This window comes from Ambystoma mexicanum, chromosome 7p, assembly GCF_040938575.1.
Source record: "Ambystoma mexicanum isolate Mex_15411 chromosome 7p, UKY_AmexF1_1, whole genome shotgun sequence".
NCBI classification, from domain to species: domain Eukaryota; kingdom Metazoa; phylum Chordata; class Amphibia; order Caudata; family Ambystomatidae; genus Ambystoma; species Ambystoma mexicanum.
This window is the reverse complement of record NC_090939.1, coordinates 199,914,445-199,928,557: the sequence shown is the minus strand read 5'-3', so window position 1 is coordinate 199,928,557 and position 14,113 is coordinate 199,914,445. Positions and strand designations below refer to the sequence as shown.

The window sequence follows — 14,113 nt, the reverse complement described above, 5'->3', positions numbered from 1 at the left end:
GCTTGCCATAGTTCCATCAGTCGATTCGATCCGAGCGCCGCGGGTCTCGGACGGAGGCCCTCAAGGAAGCAGCCGCATCGCTGGAGCTCCAGGCCACGCCGGCTATGGTCTTTATTAAACTGGATATGAGGTGGGGTGTATCATTTTATTCTAATCCGCTAAGGAGATCAATTGAAGACCGCTTTTCATCTCCCTTTTGGTCACTTCGAATATAGAGTGATGCCCTTTGGTCTGGCAAATACCCCAGCAGTTCTTGAGCGCTATATGGACCATATCTTCAGGGATTTGCTTTTTCACACAGTGATCATGTGCTTAGACGACATTCTCGTCTTTTCATCCACTAGAACCGAACATATCAACCATGTGCGAGAGGTATTGCGGCAGCTACGTTCTCAACAACATCTAGCTAAACCTGAGAATTTACATTTTTAATTGGAATTCTATCTTGTACTTAGGGTATATTCTTTAGGAGGAAGGCATTTCCATGGATCCCAAGTACATTATATCTATCACTGCCTGGCTCATTCCACGCAGTATCAAGAATGTCCAAAGCTTCCTGGGATTGTCTAATTTTTACCAAAAATCCATCCCTCTGTTCTCAGCTATAGCCCCCCCGATCTCTGACCTCCTTCGTGGGAAGAAGACGTTTAGGTGGACAGTATAGGCTCAGGAGGCCTTTTATTCCTTGAAAACAAGTTTTGTCTCTACACCCATTCTCCAGTACTCTGATACAGCTCGACCCTTGGTTATTGAGACTGATGCCTCTGATACTGCTATTGGGCCTGTTCTTCTGTAACTACGTGAGGACGGGAACGAACACCCTGTGGCATATTTGTCCCACAAGCTGACTTCTTATGAATGGAACTATTTGGAAGTGTGGGCCATGAAGCATGACTTTCTGGATTGGCAACACGTTTTACTGGGAGCCCACCATGAAGTGGAAGTACAGACTGACCACCATAATCTTCAAGTCTTATAGAACATGAAATTGCTTAACTGTCGGCAAACCTGTGAGGCTTATTTCTTTCTCCAATACAAGGTTCCATGTGTTAAAATCGTGGCAAAAATGGCCGTGGACACACAATATTGCAAAAAGTCTGTGGTTTTGCCGCCGTAATCCATGTAAAGGATGCGGGGGACACCCCTGCAACCCCCGGATCCATTATACCATTAAAGGAGGGCGGGGGACACCCCCACAACCCCTGCTCCCTTTAAATGGTGTAATGGGGTACACGTTTAACTGGCCAAACCACAGCATTTTTGCCATGATTTTTTGTACTGGTGACATTTTTGCCTCAATTTTATCACTGCATACCCAATACAATTTCGGAGTTACCAATCTACCAGAAAAGGTCATGTGGTTGCGGATGCCTTGTCCCGTCAAGTTTCCGACTATGAACCTAAGGAAGCGCCTGAGCATATGATACTTCCTTCTCGCATCATCACTCAGGTATGTACATTTTTGGATCGAGTGCGCCATGCCACTTTAAATACTGCCTTGTTTCAGGGTCTCAATACAGGTAACCCTTCTAGGCTCCAAGCTAAACAGGATCTGTTATTTCAGGATTCTCGTTTATTCATTCCTACACAGGAGTTACAACAACTTGTTCTTCGACTATGTCACGATTCTCTCGGGCATGTTGATGACTAAAGACCTATTGGAACGGCAATTCTGGTGGCCTGATGTGACTAAGGACACCAGAAGGTATGTCACATCTTGTACCATTTGTGCTGGAGCCAAAACCCCTTGTCATCGGCCATCTGGGAAGCTGGAATGCATGGTGCCCCTTCAAGCCCCTTGGGAAGTGATTTTATTGGTAAATTGCCTTTGTCTAAAGGTCAAACAGCATCATGGTCACCACTGACTATCACACGAAAATTGTGCATTCCACAGCTCTCCCGAAGGTCCCTTCTGCTAAAGAAATAGCTACGATCTTCCTACGTGAGATATTTCGTCTGCATGAATTACCGGCCAAGATCATCTCAGACAGGGGCTATGCAGTACATCTCTCAATTTTGGACTCACCTATTTAAATATCTTCATACTGTACGTACTCTATCTTCTGGATGCCACTCTCACACTAACAGTCAGATGGAACGTTTGTATACAAGTCTGCAAGAATACTTGATGTTTTGTTTCTGCAGCTTAGGATGCTTGAGATCAAATGCTGCCCTTAACTGAATTCTGCTATGATAACAGCCTCCACTCCGGCATGGGCATGAGTCCTTTTTTTGCTGTTATGGTTGTCCTCCTAAGGCCTTCCCTCTGGCGTTTCTTTCTGATGTGCCAGAACCGGCTGTTGAGGAGAACACCCAGATTCTGCAGGAGGCCCAACATTTTGCAGCTCCTAACCTTGTTGACAGCCAGATGAAGATAAAATCCCCAGCGGATAAGAAGCATACTGCTTGCCTGCCTCTTGCATTGGCGATAAGGTTTGGCTTGCCGCAAAGTGCTTGTCTCGCCATTTGGTGCCTTCTAAGGCGCCTCCCAGATTTTTGGGCCACTTTTTGATTGCTAATATCATTAATCCTGTGGCATTTCGCTTTCGATTGCTTAAGACCTGGGGTTGTATCCATCCTGTTTTCCATGCCTCCTTATTGAAGCCGTATTTGTACAGGCCGGGGTTCTCAATTCCTTCTCCACCATCTCTGATGCTCCGTGGTAGCCATCTTGAGTATGAGGTACGTGCCATCTGCCATTCTCTTAATCGACTGGGTCGTCCGCAGTTCCTTGTGGATTGGGACGTTTATGACCCCTGCGATAGAACCTGGGGCCCCTAAATTGCGTGACGTGCACGCCATATAGGAAGAGTGTACTTAATGCTGCCCACCCGCGCACCCGCGCCGCGCACCTGCCAAGTACCTTCAAGTACTGTTGGCTGTGGTCTGGTCTGCGCGTTTTCCTGGAACAGGAGTTGCTGTTGTCACGGACGTTTGCCTCACAGCAGGAGGACGTCTTTCGCAGTCGCACCAAGGACTGCCTGACCTCTCATGTGTACAGGACAAAGGTGGCTGTCTGGTTGAGTCCCCGGACTGTTATCCATTAGGGAAGGGAAGGGCAGCTTGTGGGAGGTGTTGATTGTGGGAGGTGTGGTCATTTATCAGTAGTGGAAGGGAAGGGAAAAGCAGCTTGTGGGAGGTGTTGATTGTGGGAGGTGTGGTTATTCATTAGTATTGTATTTTTTTTTCTTTTTTTCCTAGGCTTCCCCGTATCAGGAAGTTCCGCCCCTAAATTGCGTGACGTGCACGCCGTATAGGAAGAGTGTACTTAACCCTGCCCACCCGCGCACCCGCGCCACGCACCTGCCAAGTACCTTCAAATACTGTTGGCTGTGGTCTGGTCTGCGCGTTTTCCTGGAACAGGAGTTGCTGTTGTCACGGACGTTTGCCTCACAGCAGGAGGACGTCTTTCGCAGTCGCACCAAGGACTGCCTGACCTCTCATGTGTACAGGACAAAGGTGACTGTCTGGTTGAGTCCCCGGACTGTTATCCATTAGGGAAGGGAAGGGCAGCTTGTGGGAGGTATTGATTGTGGGAGGTGTGGTCATTTATCAGTAGTGGAAGGGAAGGGAAAAGCAGCTTGTGGGAGGTGTTGATTGTGGGAGGTGTGGTTATTCATTAGTATTGTATTTTTTTTTTCTTTTTTTCCTAGGCTTCCCCGTATCAGGAAGTTCCGCCCCTAAATTGCGTGACGTGCACGCCGTATAGGAAGAGTGTACTTAACCCTGCCCACCCACGCACCCGCGCCGCGCACCTGCCAAGTACCTTCAAGTACTGTTGGCTGTGGTCTGGTCTGCGCGTGTTCCTGGAGCAGGAGTTGCTGTTGTCACGGACGTTTGCCTCACAGCAGGAGGACGTCTTTCGCAGTCGCACCAAGGACTGCCTGACCTCTCATGTGTACAGGACAAAGGTGACTGTCTGGATGAGTCCCCTGACTGTTATCCATTAGGGAAGGGAAGGGCAGCTTGTGGGAGGTGTTGATTGTGGGAGGTGTGGTCATTTTTCAGTAGTGAAAGGGAAGGGAAAAGCAGCTTGTGGGAGGTGTTGATTGTGGGAGGTTTGGTTATTCATTAGTATTGTATTTTTTTTTCTTTTTTTCCTAGGCTTTCCCGTATCAGGAAGTTCCGCCCCTAAATTGCGTGACGTGCACGCTGTATAGGAAGAGTGTACTTAACCCTGCCCACCCGCGCACCCGCGCCACGCACCTGCCAAGTACCTTCAAGTACTGTTGGCTGTTCGCGGTTCGCGTGGAGCGCAGAGTGGGCTCGGTAGTATATTCTCCTTAAGCACGAATCTAGTCAATCATCCTGGTGTGCAGCTACCCCCGTGTGTGCACAGCGAAGGTACTCTTCAAGTACTAGTGTACTGAAAATAGAAATCGTTGTTGAATGATAGACTGATAGACTGTTAATTTTGAGTGGCTAGTTGTAAGTACTGCTTAGCCCTTTGTCCAAATAGACTGAGGTTAAGTTTCAAACGTTGCCCTAGTGGAAATTACCTGTTATAGGGTGGAAGAAATCATCTTAAGTTATTACCCATATGAAGTTTCACATTCCCCTGTGTCTAGATATGGTGAATGGTTTAAGAAGTGGGCGGAAGCTTACAGGGGTGGATGCCTCGATGGTCGCAAATATGGAATTACCCACCGAAGGAGTGTTATGTGAGGACTTACAGAATCATAGTGCTATCTTAGCTGAGGTAGTTAACCTTGAATGTAGTGAACACAGTATAGTTAATATTCCTATGGTAAGGAGTATTAACGAAGGAGATGATGTATTACTGGACACACACAACGACCATCAGCGGAGTGCTAGGGCTTCTATTACGCTTGCATCTTCCCCGATTAAATGTAATGTTAAAGAGATAAATGCCTGTCCCGTACTGAGTAAACAGTGTCTGATAGGCTCAGAAATGCATGAATGGATGAGGAAAAAATTAGGTACCGGGAATTTAGCTAAAAATATGCTGGGAGATATGAATGATTGTTCTATCCTTGGTCCGACCATTGAAGCCGAAGTGGGTAGAAGAATGAGATTGTCCCTGGGGCCATCGACACCGGTATCAAATAGAATGGGAGGTAGGGAGGATGTACATATTCACTGTTTACCATTGGAAAGTAAGTATAGGTTCCAATCCCCGTTAAAGGAGATGACTGGAGGTAACAAAGAGGAGGTGGATAATGAGGAAGGGTGTATAGAGAGAAAGAGATTACCGATCGATACAGCACATTCCTGGACTACCAGTAACTCATTTACTAATCCTATAGAACAAATTGAGCAATTTGTAGAAAGTGTAGACTCTCAGCCTAAGTCAGAGACTCGTGTGGTAACGGAGCAGGATGAAATCCTGGATTTACATGCCCGGGATGTACCAGGTTTTGGTGAAGATTTCCCAGTAATAACCAGGATCCTAGACCTGCTGGATAAGGGCCATGAAAGAACACATTTTGAAATGGCAGAATTAAGAACGACTATGACAGGTATGCTATGTAAGATCAATAAACTAGAGGGGCTGTTATTTGCATGCGATGTGATATCTTCCCTGACAAAGGAAAATAAAAAAGGAGTAAACTCTAAGGATAGTTATACTCAAACCCCTGGAGACGCAAGAATGGTAAATGCAACATATAGAACCTTTGCTGAACTAGCTGCAGTACCCAAAGAGAATTTGTAGAAACCGGAAGTAGTATCAAATCAATCAGTCATGGATTCCCTGGAAGTTTTGACAAGTGTAATGCAACAGAAGCAAGCTGATATTATTGAAGTAAAACAATCTTTTGTGGTTGGGAGTACAAATGAGACTGCAGATTTATGTCAACTGCATATGGGTGCGATACCGGAGAGAGGGCGATTGGATAGTCCATCAGCACTTCTGGACTTAATTGACCTAACTGATAATGATTTAGAAAAAAGGGAAGTGGATATGTGGAACCCGGGATCAGACTGTAAATACGAGAAGAAGGATGTGGTACTGACGAGGAGGGAAAAAAAATTATGGTCCGAGCACAGAAGAGGGAGGCGAGGACCAATAAGTCTAGAAACACTAAAAAAAAGAAACAAACAAAGACGCAATTAGGTGATCTTTTTGTAGACGTAAGGAAAAAAATAATGCAGAATCAAGAGGAGGAGATTGGCATTGATCTTCATCAATTAGATGAAGAATCCAAGGCTCATTTGAATATAAAAGTTGAGGATCAAAGAGAGGTACCTGAAATTTACAAAAAATGTATTAAAAAAAAAAAACATCATCAGATGATGCAGGATAGGACTGTGGAGGGTATTAGTAATGAACCTGATCTGCTTTCCCAAAAAAAGGGGTGTGATGCCCCAGTTGGTAAGAAAGCATTAGAAGGACAAACTGCCTTGTCACAGTTTTACCCAGTAAAGAATAAAAAAACAGAGAAGAAAAGCAAAAAAGTGGTCCAAGATCATACACGATGTTCAGCAGATGCAGAGAGTAATGAATTGGATGATAAAGAAAACATGGTAGGGGTGAATATTGGTGATGGTGTGGATGGAGACGAGGTGACCTTGAAAGAAGTAGCAATTGGACTAGAGAACAAGTACAAACCCAAGCCTAAACCCCTAGAGGGGGATGGTATCTCCAAAGCTGAAATAGCTGATAAAGAAGAGCAGAGGGAAAACGAACTGACGAATGTAGAAGGCCGAATGAGGTCCGATTCGACAAAAAGATGTGATGAAGAGAGATTGGATGCACGAATGCCATTAATTATGGGTTGGGAAAATGATGTGCGGAAAAATGGTAAAATAAATTTAAATAGAACTTATATGCTGAAAACGTTCAAAGCCATCCCTCCTTTAAGAACCTTACGTTCAGATGATATGGACTGGATAAGACTTGCTACCAATTATAATCATCGCATGTTATGTGGGTTCCAATCGATGTTAATTATGAAAATGGTGTGGGAACAGAGAGAAAATTTCATTGCACTTGGCATTACCCCGCACGTATTTTTGAATACAAAAGATGCTGAGGAATATCTAGAAATTCCTCTTGCAATTGAAGCTATAAAAGAGATACCGGTACAAAGTACCTCACAGCTAGACATTAGTGAAGATACTGTGAAACAATTGTTAGCGCTTGTGGCAGCACCAAATGGAATTTCAGCGGTGGGTGGTGCTACAAATGGGCCTTCAACAAAAACAAATGAAGATGCGTCAGCGTAGCATGGGTCCTCTTGTGGTCACTTCATGGAATTGTTGTGGATTATCGAATTTCTATCATTGGTATGGTAAATTCGACTTTAAGAAATGTTCTGAAATTATTTTGCTGCAAGAGACGATGCATATGTCTATGTTCAATGTTGCTGGATACACCTGCTATTCTATGGATGCGACTAGAGGCCCAAAGGGTAGGCCCTCGGGTGGAATAGCCATACTCGTTAATAACAGATGTAAATTTGATGTCTCTTTGTTATACAAAGATGAAAGTATTGTAGCAATTCAAATGAATCCAGACAAAACCCAGGACTTAGTGCTGGTGTTCATTTGCATATATTGGAACAAAGTTCGAATAACATGGGATAAGATTGTGGATACTATTGATGGAATTCTAGAAGATTTGTTTGTGCGCATAGGTTGTGCAGGGATTATACTGGGTGGGGACTTTAATGCCTCGTGCTATGAGAATCAGAGTATGCGAAAGAGAAAAGGAAAAAATAGAGCTCCGGCTTCATGGAAACATGGCCAGAAGTGGGTGGAACATCTTTTAGGATGGGATCTTCAACTTGTGGAGCCTGAGGGTGGTCTTGACCCGATCTCATGGAAACGTGGTGATCGTAATTCTTACATAGACCATTTTTTCATATCTTCCATCTTACGTAAGCAGTGTGAACCCACACGAATTTTGGATCTTGGGTATGGGGATCACTCTGCCATATTGTAACGCTCACCTGATTCCCGCAGAGGCGCCGGTCTTGACTGGGTGAATGCCGTATCTTCAAAGGTGATGTGTAACACACGGTTGGCTCTTTGGGCTGGACCTCTGTGCACTGTATGTCTGACTTGAAGAGTAAGATGTCTGCAGATAGAAAATATGGGATTAATGAACTGGGGTTATTGGGTGCCTCTCTCCTCTTCCCTTTCTCTTCTCCTGTAGAACCCCAAAGGTTAACACCCTCACCTTAGGTAAGTGAACGCCGAGCTCTCCATCTGCCTCGGGGCAGGGTGCCGTAACCAGTTTCTTCACTGGATAAGGGTGCAGGCCTCTTGACCTCAGAGGACTGCTGTCCGTCGTTAACTGCACGAACGGTAAGTTCTGGGCACTTCAAATGTCTTAAAAGTCTTTTGTAATGATATCTCTTGTTTTGCAGGGTTCCGGCGATGGCGGATGGCGGGCTGATGAGAGTTGAGGATCGAACCCGCGTGAGGAATAGAAACGCCTGGAAGCACGTAAGTAAGCGCTTGTAGCCTGCTTCACGATGCGCACTAACTGTCCCTTTTATCTTGCAGGTACGAGTTCGGAGCTTTAGAGAAGCTGAAGGGTGCTGGAATACCCACTGGATTCGGCGTGGGAAGGAGTAATGGCACGTGAGTAATAAAGTTGCCCAATGTCTTTAAACGCACCTTCTTTTGTCTTTCAGATGCGGGATGCAGCGCCGAAGGCCTCCGGAGCGTGCGAAGAGCTGGTAAGCTTTTGTCTTTCAGATGCCGGAATGCAGTGCGAAGACCTCCGGAGCATGCAAAGAGTAGGTAAGCCTTTGTCTTTCAGATGCCGGAATGCAGCGCGAGGCGTTGGTGACAGCCGATGGACCAGGTAAGAGATGCGCTGCCACTGAAGACCGTAGTGCTAACCTGTTCTTTCTTTGTCTTTACAGGTGCTGCTGAAGACTGGATTCCAGGATGGTAAGCCTTTGTTCCCTTAGGCCCAGGATCAGAAGCAGAAGACACGATGAGCGTTCTGCTGCAGAGAATGCAGAATAACGCAAAGCAAGATTCATCCATCGGGTGTGGTTTAAATAGCCTCCTGTAGTGCTAAGGTGTCTCCTTCCACAGCCACGCCTAGGTAAGAAAAGAGTTCCTGCTTTCCAGAAGAGTTCCAGTGTTCTGAACCTAGGGAGTGGCTCCTGCCCCACCCAACAGGAAAAGTAGTCCCAAACAGAAGAGGATCAGGGGTTCAACTGGCAGGTAAGTACGCAGCATGGTCTGCTGCAGGTAAGTCCACCCAAGCATTATGAGCCCGGCGCTTCCAGCTCTGGGACTGGGCATCTTTATGAGCCTGGTGCCACTGGCGCCAGGACAGGGTCCAAAAGGTCCCAATTGGGACTGGCTGGCACTCGGAACCGGGGTTATGGGTCTGCTTCCAAGGGAGTCGGGCAAGTCCTGATCTTTTGGAAGCAGAGATCATGACACATATGTATCAATCTGAAGATTCATAATTGGAGTGTTTACTCTGAACCAGCTTTAAGTTTGATAGAGGTTGATAGGCCTGTCATATCGATAAAATGGAGTAGGAAGATTTGTTTAAGACTAATTAACATGATCAAGGAGGATGCTCGTTTCAGATATTTTAGTCTCAATCCAAGGCCATTCGATAATTGACTAGAAGTGGAACTGAATAGTTGTATTCAGGCTCAGTTGATACGTATTGCCCAGGAGAACGTGATATATCCTGATGCACTGAGGCATAAGCATACGTTTTATCTGAGAATTTATAAATTAAAGATTGAAAAAAACATAAAAATAAGGAATTTAATTAGAATGAACCTTGGTTATGCCACTTATCAAGTAGAAAAGAAACTGTTAATCCTATCTTATAAGAATCAGATCAGAGAGCTCAGGCAGACAACTGCCATAAGAGATAATCAGCATATGATGTATAACATCTTGTCTCAAGATATTAGGAATACTTGGTCTCTAATCAGAACTATATCTGCATCAGCTCTTTCAATGGAGCCTTCGATTCTGCCATCAACATGGGTACAATATTTTACTAAAAAATTTGAATTGCCAAATAGATTTGTCAGTGAACAAAATGTTGATTTTTCGGAACATATTATGGAGTTGTGTCTGTGGTCGATAGAGGATATAACCAATGTTATAACTAAACTGAAGGATTCTAAGGCATGTGGTCCGGATGGGATCCCGGCATGTGTGGTAAAGCTGGACCCGAGGTTCTGGGCTGAAATTTTGAAATCAAAATTTGAAATGATATTTAGTACAAAAAAATTCCTAGTTCATGGTATTCGGCCATTATTGTGCCGATTTATAAGAAAGGTCTCCCAAACTATCCGCAGAATTTTAGACCAATTGCACTTACGGATACTTCATATAAAATCTTCTCTCAATTAATCCTAAAAGAATTACAGAATTATTCGTTCCGCAATGATGTATTATCTAAATTCCAAATTGGGTTTCGCAAAGATATGGGGTGCACTCTTAATGCGACCACACTTGCCTATGTGCAGTGTCAAACTAGCAAGGGGGAAGAGGGAAGCTATATACGGCTGCACTTGACTTGAATTCAGCATTCGATACAGTAATTAGATCTAAACTATGGGAGATCATGAAATATCTGGGGATCCCGGTACACTTAGTGGCTCTGATAGCCATGCTGTACTCAAAGACGAACTATAGGGTACGGGTGGATAAGACTGGAAACCTAACACAGGCAATTTCTAAAGAAATTGGATTAAAACGAGGATGTTGTCTAGCAGCGGTATTATTTAATCTATACCTCTCTTATATGGATATTATTTGGAAGGATGGAATACATTATCCTGTCTGCCTGGGTGACTTAAAACTGAATTGTATCTACTTCGCGGATGACTTATTGATTCTCGATAGAATGCCTTTTGGGCTACAGAATAAGTTGGATGTATTATTCTTGTTTGCTGAAGATCATAATCTAAAAATAAATCAAACCAAATCCAAAATATTAATATTCAATGATGGAAACAAAAGAATCAAGAAATTTTCTTGGTCAATTGGGTCTATAGAACTTGAGGTGGTGAATGACATACTATACCTCGGCTACACCCTGACCGATCAGAACTCCAAAAGATGGTGGGAGTTATTGCTTAAGGAAAAAATGAAACCTCTCACTGCTCAGATGTGTATCCTTTACAGAAAATATAGCAAGTTGTCGATAATACCGATAAGACAATTCTATCTGTTAAAAATGGAGCCAATTATTTTGTATATTCTTGATTTATGCACTGTTGAGATTGATGACATATTGGACAGGCTTCAGGGCGCATTGTGGAAAAGGGTGTTATGTCTAGCAAAAACCATGCCTAATGATATAATCAGACATGAGCTTGATCTCTTGCCGCTCTCTGTGAAAAGAAATTGGAGGTTGCTTAACAACTATAGAAAAATGCTGAGTCCCACTAGAAACTCACTTTACGTAGATTTACATTAAATGATTACATTGGAAACAATACCTGTTCTGCGTAAATTTGTAAGGAAAATGGAGACAATCTTGGAAGAGTCGAATATTTTAAAGGAAGATTTAATTTTGTGTCTGCCACGTAATAAGCGAAAATTCCAGCGATTGAACTGGTGTTTGCAATCTGATCGCATTGGCAGATATAAAGCATTTAAGGAATATGCTATGTTTAGAAGAAAAATGGGGGATATGCCTAGATACCTTATACAATTTCCTTGTCAGGCTGCAAGAAAACTTTGCATGCGCTTTCGATTAAACCAGTTCCCGACATTGGATCGAATAGGTAGATGGGGTTGGAAATCAGAAAATTTTGAGAACATGAGCTTAGAATGTAGATTCTGTAAGAATGACGGATCTGTGGAGTCCCTCAATCATTTAGTGCAGAATTGTGTTTATTTTAATAATATCAGAACGGTCCATTTGGGAAAACATTGGAAATCTGGGATGGAATGTTTGAATCTCTTTTTTTGGTCCAAGTGTATGTGGGGGAATAGCATTAATCTTTTAATTGGTTTAACTAATTTTCTTGAAGTTGTAATGCAAAAGATTACCAGGTTAAATGAATTGGATTGATACCCCAAAGGTGGTTATAAGAATGTCTTATCCGGAATTGAATTTTAGTGATGAATGCTGTATAACTGTGACTATTGTGGAATGAAATGAAATGTTTTAACAAAGATGAATTTTTAAATTTTGTAATATTGTAAAGGTTCCTAATGAATCAAACACAATAAAATAAAAACCTGGGAATATGCCTCTCAATTTTTCACTCCCCGTCTGGTGGGGAGATTCTTTGCTATCCCTGGGATGGGGTACACTGTCATGGCCTATCGGGGAGTCCTTGCCCGCTGGATCTAATGCCCACCTCCTAACCATGCTTGCAGTGTTTTCTCCAGCTGCAACATCAGGCCCTGTTCGCAAGTTGCTCCTGTGAGAAACCAGAAGGTGTCTCACCCACCAGTCCCCGGGGATCTGTCATCAAGGTGGCCAGGACACAGCCATCGGTTTTGGATCCAGTTCCTGGGGGTGGACCAGTGCGGAAGGATCACCTGGGTGAGGGGTCTTCAGGGAGTGGGCCGCTGCATGGTGAGCAGTGGTATCCCCTTCCCTACAACACCTTTAGCCCATCCTGCCAGGTAGGATATTTAGGAACTCTACCCACCCCCCCTTTTACAACACAAACACTTTCACACAGACAGCCCGCTATGAGAGAAAACAGACAAACACCTGAGCAGTATACCTGACGTGTCCCAATACAATGGTCAGGCGAGATCAGGCAATTACTGACCCTCACACACACAGGACTTCCATTGAGCTTCCCCACATGGATAAAAGGTGAGACCACACTCTGAGCGAGGCAAAGCACATGAGGAAACAGCAGTATTTGAGACGGCAGCTGAACGAGAGAAGAAAGACGGCAAAACAGAAGGGGATCGCAAGGCGGGAAGTTCCCTTGACCTTTTAGATAAAAACTGTTACTTTCCAGAAACCTCGAGAATAGAACGCTTAAGACCACGAAAACAGGCTGAAGAATCCTGCATTGTGTGTCGGAGATACCCAGGGCCCTCCTGCGTCAATAATCAAAGCGGGGAGAATCACCAGCCGCCGCGGTACTGTCCTTGGCTTCAAGAACAAAGCAACATCAGTGAAATCAACACAGCCGGTGATTTGGGGAGGCCGATACAAGACCGGTCTATGTTGAAGCCAAGGTTGCAAGCAGCAACTTTGTATGGCGAGCACAGGAGCTAACATTGTTAAAATGTGTGTGATAAGAGACGCAAGTAAAGTTGAACTGCTGATGATTGATTGTAAAGCAAGATACAATACCTTAGACAGAGTGGTCCGGCACCACTTGGGTCATGGGTGTTCAATGGAAGGTCTCTGTAAGGTATCCAGCTGAGTATGTGGCAAAAGTTAAAGTGAGAAAGGTTATATCAGGAAGAGCACAAGTAATTGTGAATCAAAGTGGTCCTGCGATGGGTGAAGCAAAATCCTGCACACAGTTGAAAGTCTTCGATTTTTATGAAGTAGAGAAAGTTTGGAAAAGTAGATACATTGGGTCCGTGCCTGGCAGATGGAGACCAATTGAAGGTTTTGTGTTAAAGTGGGTTTGAGTCCGGCGGAGGGGGGCCCGGAGTGAACAGTAAATTACCCAAAAAGTTGTATATGTGAAATCCTAAGAAGAACAGAACTTTAATGCTTGTTGTGTTTCATCAGGCCCTCTGAAATAAGAGACTTTGAATGGCAAACAGACATTGGCACAGAAGGCCCTGATGCTGATGTTGTGAACTGCATTCTTGTGCTAGAGAAGCCAGAGAGTGAGCTAAGCTCGAGTGTGCCGCCTTGTCCCGTGCTGAAAACGTCGGGAAGGGAAGCAAACAGCTTGAATATCCGGACATATCATTTCTTGAACACTTTTCTTTTGCATAAAATTGTTTCTCACACTATTTGTAATTAGAAGGATTTGCAATAGGTTTATTAGTATAGGCCCTTTTCTCCAGCATGGGGTCTGGCATGGATTCACATGCTCATGAATATTCCCGTCGTCAGGCTGGGAATCCTCGGTAAAGAAAAAAACAGTTTGTTTCGTTTCTGAACTGACTTTCTCCTAATAACTAATCACTGGTCTCTGGGTCATACTGCCCCCAGCCAATGACTGCCCTCTACCTAAGCCCCTCCTCTGGCAGCCATCTTCAGATTTTT

General features: G+C 44.1%; 1 protein-coding gene across 1 annotated transcript in view; it reads right to left on the bottom strand.

Annotated features, from left to right (window-relative positions):
• The window catches only part of LCA5L (lebercilin LCA5 like), an 800,408-nt gene that overhangs the window by 74,921 nt on the left and 711,374 nt on the right, over window positions 1–14,113 (bottom strand). The gene's annotated exons all lie outside the window — the stretch shown is intronic.